Below are 11,956 nucleotides of genomic sequence, written 5' to 3'. Positions count from 1 at the left end.
TATTAGAGTCATTTAGGCCTGTAGAGTAGGCCACCTATTGTGTCATTGGCATCGCTGTTTTCCCACACAAAGTGGACATTGCTAGGATGGTTTTCTGTGCGGGTACCTTGCCTGGAGGGTATCCTTAGGGTGTTTATTTACTTTTTCTATACTCTGAATGCCATGCATGCAATTGTTTTTACACACCTTACTTCACGTTGTACTTCACTTACATACATGCGTTACATCAGTAGACCTAGGGATATTCGTATCTGTTTCATGCATCATACATGACGCTAGGTATATTCTTTTGCATATTGTAGAGTCCCTGATTGAAATCTTTTAAACTACAAATCCTTGATTTTCTAGGATAGAGCTTTCCTATCTTGTACACATATAGAACGTTTGATTGTGTTTAGGATGTTAGCTGGCAGCTCACTCCAGGCAAGCATAAGTCCAGGTTGTACACCCCTCAGTGTGCCTCCTTTCATTGGTGTTTTGAGTCTGTCATTTCTCTTAGGATAGTAATCTGGTCTTTGATGTTTTAAACTCAAAATTTTAATCATATCTTTATCCATTCAAAAAGGTCTAATCATCATTAAAGATAAATAGAAGAGACTCTTTGGAATAGAACTTAGGAACTTTTTTATGCATCAAATCAAGAAGTAAATAATACATCGTCCTTAATCGAGAGTTTTCCTAAGTCAAGGCTTTGGATGTAATTAACTACGGGGGCTTGCGCTCGTAGGAAACCAATCCCCACAATCAAATAGACCTTATTCGAGCTGATGTATCGAATAGAGGAAATCTCGTGAATTTAGAGTTATATATATTATTATCCATCGAGGTTGGTAAGTGAAAGCCGCTACCCTCCATGGCTAATCGTATGTATAACTCCATCTGCTTTTCCATCGGCCTGCTTGTGTCGATTGTAAAGGTCTACGACCATTTTGTCCTACGGGATAGTGTGATCGTACTCTTTGCATTCGAACCACACGAGCAGAATCCTTTCGGAGACCCACAGATTTCTGGCGACCACGGTGGGACAGGTTTCTCTCTCCATCTTTGGATGTTGTATTATTCACTTCTGTAGGTATTCCTAATTTGGTGCCTAATTTGAGTTCCTCCTTTCTACTCCACTATCTTCTCTTAATCTTTAGTGAGAGTTTGACCATTTTAATGTGTAAAGATTTAATTTAAATTTTGAGTTTATTAGATCTGTATTTTTAATTCTCAAATTCAAATCCAGATCAATCTATTTCAAGCCAATCTTATTCAAATCAAAATTTCATTATCTATCAACTCCCAGTTGGAATTCTTTTAGACTTAATCTTGATCCTATCTTTTCAAATAAAAAAATCCATATCCAATTTTTTATTGCATGATCCACATACTTGGCATAAACTCTAATCTTTATCATGTCCCTAATCTGAGCTTCTTTAGACTTGATTTTGATTCATATCAGTGCAAATAAAAATGATGTGGAGGTTCATCCGAGTCTACACTACAGGGAATAGCCGAATAGAATTTTGGCATACGATGTTAGAAAATTAATGAGTAAACAGATTCTGATGGTCAAGGTGCAGTGGAAGCATAGGACCACTAGAGAGGTTACTTGGGAGAAGGAATTTGAGATGAGACAGTTCTATACAGGTCTTTTCTAACTTGTTTGGATTTGGGAATATCGAATACTACATTTTTTCTTAAGGTGGGTGGATTGTTATAACTCAAAAAATTTTAAAAGTGCATTTTGACCTGCAACAGTTAAGAATTTATTTAGCAGTCGTTATAAACCCAAATCATAAACCGACTTCTCCATAACAATTCTATTGTTGTGTTTTAGTTTCCCTAAATTTTTCATAATTTTTTGGGCACTAATGAAATTCCGTAAAAAATTTAGCCTAACGGTACAAGTGGGGCTTTGGGAATATCAGATGTCTGTTTTACAAATTGACTTCATCTGAATTTTTAAAATAAAATAAGTTAATTTATGGATATTTTTTGAGAATTTTGAAGCCTAATATGTATTTATATGAATTTTATATTGAAAAAAATTATTATAATATTATTATTAATAAAAAAACAAATATCTAAAAGCGCTTACTTTTTAAGCTTAAAACCAATTCCCCATTTCTTGCTTTCGGCTTAACAGAGATATGCTTTTGAGAAATAAGAAGAAAGAGAGGAGAGAGAAAGAGGGAAACTAGGTTTTGGCAGTCATAGAGTGATTTTTGTCCAACGGCCCAGTTGGAAAATTTGCTCGTCTCGAGGTAGGTTATGTTGCCTATTTCAAATTTAAGTAATTTTGTGTTTTTGGTATTTTTCCGCTCAAATTTGTATTTTTATTACCTAAAAACGATGCTAACTTTGTTTTGATAAAACTTTCACCGCGTAACTTTTTATACATATATGTTGTAGAGAATGTTATTACGAACAATTTGAGTATATTATGAAAATTTTTCGCCAGGTGATTATCAAAAAAATAACAATTTTTGCCTACTCAGAAATTTATTTTGACTTCTAAAAATAGTGCTTCAGTTCAATTAAAGCTTCATAATGATATTTTACACAAATTGTAGTAATTTGACTATATTTAGAAATTGTGAATTTTTACTAAGTAGTGTTTTTGTGGTCTATCGTTGGGACATTTTGGCAATTTATGAATTCAGTCTTATTATGCTTAAATGAATGAAATGCATTGAACAATATGTTGTAAAGTGATGTGATGTGATGCCGGCGCCAGTGGGCAGCTGAGGTGGGATTATGTTATGCCGGTGCCAGTGGGCAACCAAGGTGGGATTTTGTTACACCGGCACCAGTGGGCGACCGAGGTGGGATTCTATTACGCCAGCGCCAGTGGGCGGCCAAGGTGTGATTCTATTATGTCGGCGCCAGTGATGTAGGCAAAGGGGGTAGGCAACTCATGTACCAAAGTTTTGGGCTTATATTGGTTCTCGATTTGGGCTTGGATGTTCAGTTTTTTATGTATTTTTGGTAGCTATTATACTTCAGCTCATTAATGCTGAGCTTTTTCTTCTTGTCAGCTCATTAATGTGTTTATTCCCCCTTCTCCCCCTCTCTGTTGGCCCTTCGGTTCTCCCCTGGCCACCTGTTCCGTGGTTGGCTTCACCTCTCCCCATGGCTAGTTCTTCTCCCCTAGATGCCTGTTATGGTTCCCTATGTAGCCCTTCGGTTGCTGCTCCTGGTCCGCCTGCCGGCCTTCTGTTTTCCCTGTTTTGATTGGTTCGGTTGGTAGCATTTTGATCTGTTTGGCTGCACCTTTTCTTCTATATATATGTAGTGTTTTGAGAATAAAAGAAAAGAAGATTATGTGAAGTATTTTTGGAACAAAACCTGGGGGTTTTCTTCTTGGAAAAGCTTGCGAGCTTGTTCATTTTCTCTTCTTCTTGGGATAGCTTGCGAGCTTGTCATCTCTTTCGTCTCGGGCTTCTTATCTTTTTCTTCTCTCTGTAAGTACCCACCTCATTTGTATCTTTCTTCTTAATCCAAGAAAAACAATATTAGGTATTATTTATGTCCTATTAAGTTTTATGTTTGTCAATATTTGTTGTTCTAAAGAATAAACATGTTGTTTGTCATTGTCATTTGTATTTTATTATTTTGGAAGAAGAATTTGCTTTTTTATGTAATTTGCGATCTTTTTCGATTGCATCAGCCAGTGGGCGACTGGGGTGGGATTCTGTTATGCTAATGAGATTTTGTTACCTAAGTGTTGTTATGCCGGAGCCAATGGGCTACCGAGATGGGATTCTGTTATGAAGTGTTTGCTTATAATTCAGTTCATTTCAGTATTTATTTAATTGTATTTAATTTCAGTATATGATTCTGCACAGTGTTCTCAGTTCTTTCGATTTTGATTATTGATCTTTGTTTTAGGCTACGATAGCCTACTAAGCCGTATTAGCTCATTCCCGCTTTTGCTTTTGTTTGCAGGACCAGGGAAAGGTAAGGAGCGAGCTGAGTAGTTAGGATAACAGTCTCTGATCTGTGTTGTAGGTATATTTTGGTTAGTTTTAATTTTTTGCATGCTTGACTTTTATTTTTGTTGTGTTATCTTTTACCAAGCACTGTTATATATAGATTTCAGATTATATATATTTTAGATGATATATAGAAAAAAAAATATGTTGAGATTTAGTAGTCTTTTATTTTATATTACATTCAATAGTAGCTATGTGTATTATATAAATTGGAAGTTTTGTTTCAGTACTTCTCCAACCAAATCTTGGGATTATTCTTGCCACAATCGGATACTGTATGACCTGTGTGATATCGGGTCAGGTTGTGACAACCAAGATGCGATTACTACGTCTGTTGGCCATTGTAGTAAGGCTTATAATAATGGGATTGTTTTTCCACAGACGGCGTCAAACTGTTGCGGGCTAAAATATACGGTGATAGCGTTAGAAAATTTCATCTCATCGTTGTACGGATATCTAGCACACAATCAAAAGAAAAAAGGAACACCATAGTTTTTTATGTGGAAAACCCTAAAAAATAAAAAATTCACGAGGTCATGCCCAGTTGAAAGGATTCCACTAGTGTTTGATTGAATTACAAGCGACTGACTCGTCCCTAAAATTGAGAATGATCACATTACAATAATCAATCGTCAGGTTGAAATCTAGTTACAAATGGAGATTGGAAACCCAGCGACGTTACATGGTCAGGAGGAGATCCAGCTTCAATTGATGCTCAGGCTGAAATTCGTCATTCGGTCGGCGGCCGGCAGAAGTCCGGAGTCAGTCAACGGCCAGCGGAGATCCGGCGACAGTCGATGGTCGGGCGGAATTCCAACAGTGGTTGAGGAGTCTGGTGACTAGAAAGCTTTTTTCCTTCTCTCCTTCTCTTCTCTTCTTGCTTCCCCCCCCCCCCAATGAGAAAAGAGAGATATATTTATAATTTTCTGTGAGTGGCATGGCTAGTAAACTGGGAGTGGTTTGATTGAATGGCCGATGTTGATTCCCTTTATCATGGACTGTTTACTAAACATTTGAATATCTTAATGGTATCATAATTTGACGATCTTGGGCTCGTTGGATTTATCTCGTCTAGCCGTTTGATTCTATTATAAGCATGTCACGTTTGGAAATCGTTTGGTAATCCAAACTATGGTTTGAACCTTCCAAATGCACTTTGGGTCCTTGATTTGGATCTATTTGAGCTCGGATTGGGTCAAATTTTGTGTTGTTGGGTTCGTATTTCCAAGACGTTCAATTCGACTATAAGTTTGCTGAAATCGGAGTTCATATTGTCTCTGGTTTTGAAGTTTTCAACTTGATTTTGCTTCAAGATTCTTGCCCGATCAAGATAATTTTTGATGATATATCAATTATAATTATGTAAATAATAAATAATAATAAATTAGATAAATATTAAATGATCCAAATAAATTCCCAAAAATATATAAACAAATCTATATTCTATAATAATATTTAAACAAAATTTAAATCTATTTTAGCTATCTATTTACCATCCTTGAGACCTTTAGTAAACTACTCAATCAATTTACAATAAATCCTGAGACGCATTCTACGCTATATAAACCTTGAATTATTTACTTTGGTTCTTTGAATATTTTGAGATGAAAAGCTTGAGCCTATCTTCCAGCTCCAAGTAAGCTTAGTGAAATTGATATTTATCTTAATGATTGCAAAAAATGTTGGCCTAAAATAAAACATGTAATAAACTATTAGATGATGCCATATCAAATTTATTTTTATCAAACAAATAATGAGTCACACATGAGTTACATGGGCTCACTGGGTCAACAAGTTATTCCTATAAGCTCTACGTATTAGAAATATTATACTCTGAAAAATTTGTATTGTTTTTTTCATGATATGAATAGCAAACTATGCAACGTAGCTGTGTGAGACACAATGATGTTTAAACAGGGTTGGAAACACTTTCTAGTTAAGTGAGGCAACTAAAAATTAACATGAAAAAGCAATTATTAACTAGTTTATAGTACCTTTATATCTATGTCGGACCATAAATGTGTTTTATTAAAAGAGTATGCAATTTAAACAATCAAATCATCCGCAACGATAATGTATAAAATGCGTGAGCATTATACCATCTAAATGCATTGTAGAGCCGAACTATTTATGATTAACAAAGAATATGGTTATCATACGGATCCACATTCTTTTGCGTGCTTCAAATTCATGAATCAGAGCCATTAAAATAATGACCAAACGAAAATCATTATCCTCGCATACTCCTCTAACGTCGTTCTTCATCCATGATCCCGCTTATCTCCAACAATCCTATCATCAACTAGCTCAGACACTTGCTGAAGCCCTTATTACTAAATCATTTCCCGCGAATACAGTATTACGAACAGAAGCACCAATAAAATCAGTATGCCTGGGCATAATTAGTAGAGAACTCACCAGCGTCATCATCCTCAATCAAAACCCTCGGGGCCGCTGCAGCGGATATCCTAGCCGCCGCCGACTTCTTCCCCGATGAAAAGCCACCGCCGCCTGTAGAAGAGAGGATACGACGATCGGAGCGTTGGTGACTTCGCGCGAGAGATGGGGATGCCATCGGTAAGAGTTGGGGATGATGAGAGGATTTTCAGATTTTGATTTTTGAGATCAAATTGGCGTTGAGACGGTCTGCCTTCCCGCCCATAAAGCTTGAATCGGCTCTACTCAAATTTAAATTAGGCAAGTGCTAGTTGCAATCCTTTCCTAACTTTTTTTTTTATATATGGGTAAACTCGGAAATAACTTTTGTGGGCGCTAGGTTATGGATGCTCTCAATGTTGTGTACTTCCTCGATATTTTTGTTCTTTTCTTTATTTTTATGAAAGAGAAATTATAATTAGTGCAAAAAAGAAAGCTAACATATTTTTTTGAATATATTCATTGCATTTAAATTCTTTATATGGCATATCAATTTTAACGAAATATGCCTAGAATTTTTTTTTTGGACATTTAAGTCATTTAATGCAAACTCATTCTCACAACGCATACACAAAGACTCGAATTCAATATCTCTTAGTTGGAAGCCTAAGCTCTCAACCAATAGGTCAAGCAGAGTTGTGTTTGCCTGGAATTTGTCTTTAAAACTTGTTGTGTGCAGGAATATTCACGGCAACAGAGAAATATAAAGTTTAACGTCCAAGTTTTGTACAAAGATGCAGTACACAATCAGATTAAATAGAGGGTGTAACGTTTATAAGAGACATCAGAGTTTTTATGAAAACCCCTTAAAAAGGGAAAAACATAGGGTTTGATCAAGTTTGAATGAATCCACTAATATTTTTAGACAATTACAAATGAGGCCCTTCCTTGAGGGAATGCCTTGGTTTGATGTAGCTAATATACATCATATGAAGTCATTACATGGTGGAAATTAGAATAATCAATATTGACATGTTTGTTTAGTCGACAGGCGATGGAGTATAGAAGACTTTAGTCAAGTGACAGTGGCCAGGAGGATCGTAGTTGGCAAGTGACGGAGGTCAGAAAGACTGTTATCTGGCGATGGAGGTCGGAAGGACCGTAGTAGGCTGGTAATAGAGGTAAAAAAAAAAAAAGCATTTCCTTGAGACGGAGGTTGGAAGGACCGTATTATGGCGAAGGATGTTAGAAGGAGTGTAGTCGGCGAGGACGATGGTCAGAAAGACTATTGTATGGCGACGGAGGTTGGAAGGATTGTAGTTAATGGGCAATAATGATCAAAAAAATTGTTGTCTAGCGACAAAGGTTGGAAGGACCATAGTCGACAGACGATATTGGTTTGAATGACTGTTGTCTGGTGACGGATGTTGGAAGGACCGTAGTCGACGTGTGACGGAAGTCAGAAATATTGTATTTTGGCAACATATGTCAGTATGATCATAGTCGGCAGGCGGCCGAGGTCGAAAAGATCATAGTTGGTAGGCGACAGTGGTTAGGAAGACAATTGTCTGGCGACGGAGGTATGAAAAACCATAGTTTGACGACGAAGGTCGGAAGGACCGTGGTTGGTAGGTGACGGTGGTTAGAAAGACCATTGTATGGTGACGGATGTCAAAAATATCATAGTCGGTGGTTGGGTAAAAGTCCAGCGTCAATTGACAATCGAGTGTTAGTCCAACAATAATTAGTGGTCGGGTAAAATCCCAACGTCAGTTGGTAGACAAACAGAAGTCCGGTGTCAGTCAATGACCAGGCAGAAGTCTGGTAATAGTCTGGTGATGGTCGGTGGTCGAGGAGGAGTCTGGTGGCAAGGAAGCTCTAATTTCTCTTTATTCCTTCTCTTCTTTCTCTTTATTCCTTCTCTTCTTTCTCTTCGTTGCCTTCTTCTCTTATGTCTCCTTTCAATGAAGAATGAGAACTATTTATAGTTTTATAAGAGTGACATGAACAATAAATAGGAGGGAGATCAAGGGTAAGTTGGAAGTGGTTTGAATGTATGGCCGATCTTGATCCACTCTATTATGAACTGTTTATTGGATATTTGAATATCTTAATTATATCAAAATTCAGCGATATTGGGCTTGTTGTATTCATTTTGTCGATCCGCTCGATTCAACTATTAACATGTCACGTTTGGAAACCGTTTGGTTATCCAATTTTTATTTGAAACTTTCAAATACGCTTTGGGTCTTTGATTTGGACCCATTTGGGCTCGAATTTGGTGTCATTGGGTTCTTCTTTTCAAGACGTTCAATTCGATTAATATTTTGCTGAAATCGGAGTTCATATGATCCTAAATTTAATTTCAGATGTTTCAATTTTGATTTTGCTTTGAGATTCATGCCCGATCAAAATAATTTTTTGATATCAATACTCATATATTATGTTATTATATTTATGGCAAATCACTAATAGGAAACTTATTAAGATATATTGTCACTAGATAGATGCTCTAATTTGACTCTATCTCTCTTGCCTCGCATAATTCTATGTTTCCTTAATTCACTCAGTTTGGAACATATATACTTGAGTTTTTTGTCAATCCCTTTAACTTAACAAATTCTATTTTGACTAACATGATGAAATTTAATTATTTATACTTAATATGGTACCAAGTAACCCTGTTGTACTTGTGACCTAGCCATATCTCTGATCATGTCATTAATATGATCAAAACACACTCAACTTAGTCATTTAAAGACTCTATGATCTATCAATTAGGTTTAACTTAATGTTCATTCTTTTTAATTAGACATATGATATGGTTAGTCTACAACTAACACCTTAGCACATGCATATAGAGCACATGCATATAGAGTCTACATACATAACCATGTTAACCCATGTTTACTTTAAAAATTCCTAGGCTAGTCAAGTAATATAAACCAGAAAACAATATAGGATTTAGACCATTTTGATCGCTTTATGGTGAATCTAATACTCTTTTAAGATAGCCTACATACCATTTTATTAATTGATAGTGTTGATACAATGATTATTTTATTGATTTAACACTCATACTGATTTATTAATTCCCCCGTTATATTACTTTAATGGCTTATGTAATGTATTGTTTTACTATTTATAGATTATATTGCTAATACATGTGAGTTTTGATATTTTTGCACTGATTTCTAATTATATGACTCTTACTGGTATGAATTAACTAACGATATGCACATTGCTTTTTTACCGTATTTTAAATTCAATTATAGGATTTTAGTTACCTGCTCGAATATTTAGCTCATTATATATGGTTTAAATAATTTCATGTCTTGATAAAAAATCTAGTGTGTGAGATCAATCAGATCAATATTCTCCAAGTTTGCTGTTAGTTTATTCATTTCAAACTTTTTGCTATTCTTTTGTACCCATAGTTGGTGATGATAAATTATAATTGTATAAATCTTAAGTATTGTATAATAAGTTTTGGGCTAATGAATATAGATACATATGTATGTTTTGATCAATAGAATTTGTTTATGTTGATATATGATTTTATTACTAATAAAAAGTAATAGATAGCTCTAATGTTAATTTTAAAAGATAAAAAGTATAATTCTATCAAATTTAATCTTAGGATATTACAAATGGGAGTCTGGGACGTGTCTTTTATAATTCTTCTATTGGTAATGAATTGTTCAAAAAATACTAAGACAATGTGGGTAAAGTTGCGGATAATATTTATAGAGATGGGCAGAGCTAAGTGCAAACTTTACCCTTGAGAGTAGCAAGGATGACCAAGCAAACAAATACATCAAAAGCTTGTTAGATATGAATGATGGTTCTTTAATAATCAATATGTTCGTAAGGATTGCTTGATCCATTATAAAGATCAATAATGGATAGTTTAATCCCATTGAAATATGATGCTGAAGAAATTTCATTTGTTAAGGGTCAATCACTGATGGATTTTAATCATTTTCCAATAAAAAAAAGCCGCCAAAAATATCATTTTTTTTCCTGAAACGTTAATAAGACGTCACACTATTTATCTTATAATCTCTTATAATCTCACGAGAGACATCCATTAAATGATATTGATATATATCCTCCATGATTGGTGGAGAATTACAGGTTGGCTGAATAATGGGTGAAGGATGCGTTGAACTACTTGTATTAGAGAGAACTTAATGAGTTTGTGGGGAAGGAGGTACTTCTAAACCAACATTATATCTAAACTATTGTTGATTTTATGGAGAAATAATTCCATCATATTATCTTGGTGCCATTTGTAGTCCGGTCTACTAAAAAAATCATTGATTTTGACTTTGAAGTTCCTCCATCCTATTCATATGATCCTCTAAAGTGAGGCCTATGGGGACTTCATCCCCTACATTATGTTATTATTGATTGAGGGATTTATTGTTAGCCATTGAAGAAGTATGTTTGGAAATGAAGTTTCCACATACGTCATCAAACTGTTTCGTGTTGGAATTTTTTAAGTACGTAGAATGAATGATTTACATCTCAAGGTCATACAACAAAAAAGTTCAACATGTATAGATAAAGATAGTAAAAATATATTTTTTTATTTAGAAATTTTGAAAAGGAAAAAAATATAGGGCTTAACCTAGTAAAAAAAATCATTATATAATATGTGCTACAATAATCTTTCTTTCTTCATTGTTTAATTAGAGGGGGGTTAAACATACATTTGTTTTTCCCTGAGTGAGATTATAGAAATCAAAACATGACAAATAAGTGATACAATAATCTTCCTTTTCTTCATTGTTGAATTAAAAGTTGATTTCATTGATGTTGGTTGGAGACTGCTATAGAGTGACAATTAACACCCAACAACAATACGTGATTTCTCCTAGGGGTGTCAATATTTGATACAATCAAAAAATCGATCTAAAGGTACGGGTTAACTCACATGAAAATGAGTTGGGTTTGGGTTCCATATTTATATCCGATTATAATTTTGGATCGGGTTCGTGTCAACTGAAAACCTGGAAGAAACTGAAATTGACCCCCTTCGTTGTCCATCGTCGTCGCTAGCTAGTCTCGCTCATCCTCGTTTGCTTGTTGCTCGTGCTCGCCACCCAATTTGTCGGCTTGTGCTAACCCTCTTGTAGCGCTCTCACCTATCCGCAATCGGTAATCAAGTATAATCCAATTAGTTCAGCTGGTTGGGTTGGGTCAAATCAGGTTAAAGGTGAGTCAAGTTTGGGTAGGGTCAATTGAAGGTGGGTGAGTTTCGGTTTGGATCTAAACCCGGCTCAAAAAACCCATATTGACAACCTTAATTTCTCAATAAGAAGCATAAAAAGTAGGTGTCCACAGGCGGACAACTATAGTCTATACACAGCAGTGTAATTAAATCTTCTCAATATTTTGGAGAGGTTGGTGATTTCTCATGTTGATATTTGGTGGTGATGGTGATTGTAAGTTGGAATAACTGACGGTGTTCGTCGATTACGATGACTGAAATGCAAGAAAGCTCTTTTTAGTTATCTATATTCTTCCTCCCCTTTAGGTGAAGAATGTGTCCCTTTTTATAATTTTTTTTGGGATTGATATTTTGATTATTTGAC

This window comes from Dendrobium catenatum, unplaced genomic scaffold (genome assembly GCF_001605985.2).
Source record: "Dendrobium catenatum unplaced genomic scaffold, ASM160598v2 fragScaff_scaffold_1122, whole genome shotgun sequence".
NCBI classification, from domain to species: Eukaryota; Viridiplantae; Streptophyta; class Magnoliopsida; order Asparagales; family Orchidaceae; genus Dendrobium; species Dendrobium catenatum.
The sequence above is the reverse complement of the archived record's forward strand: the minus strand, read 5'-3'. Positions refer to the sequence as shown.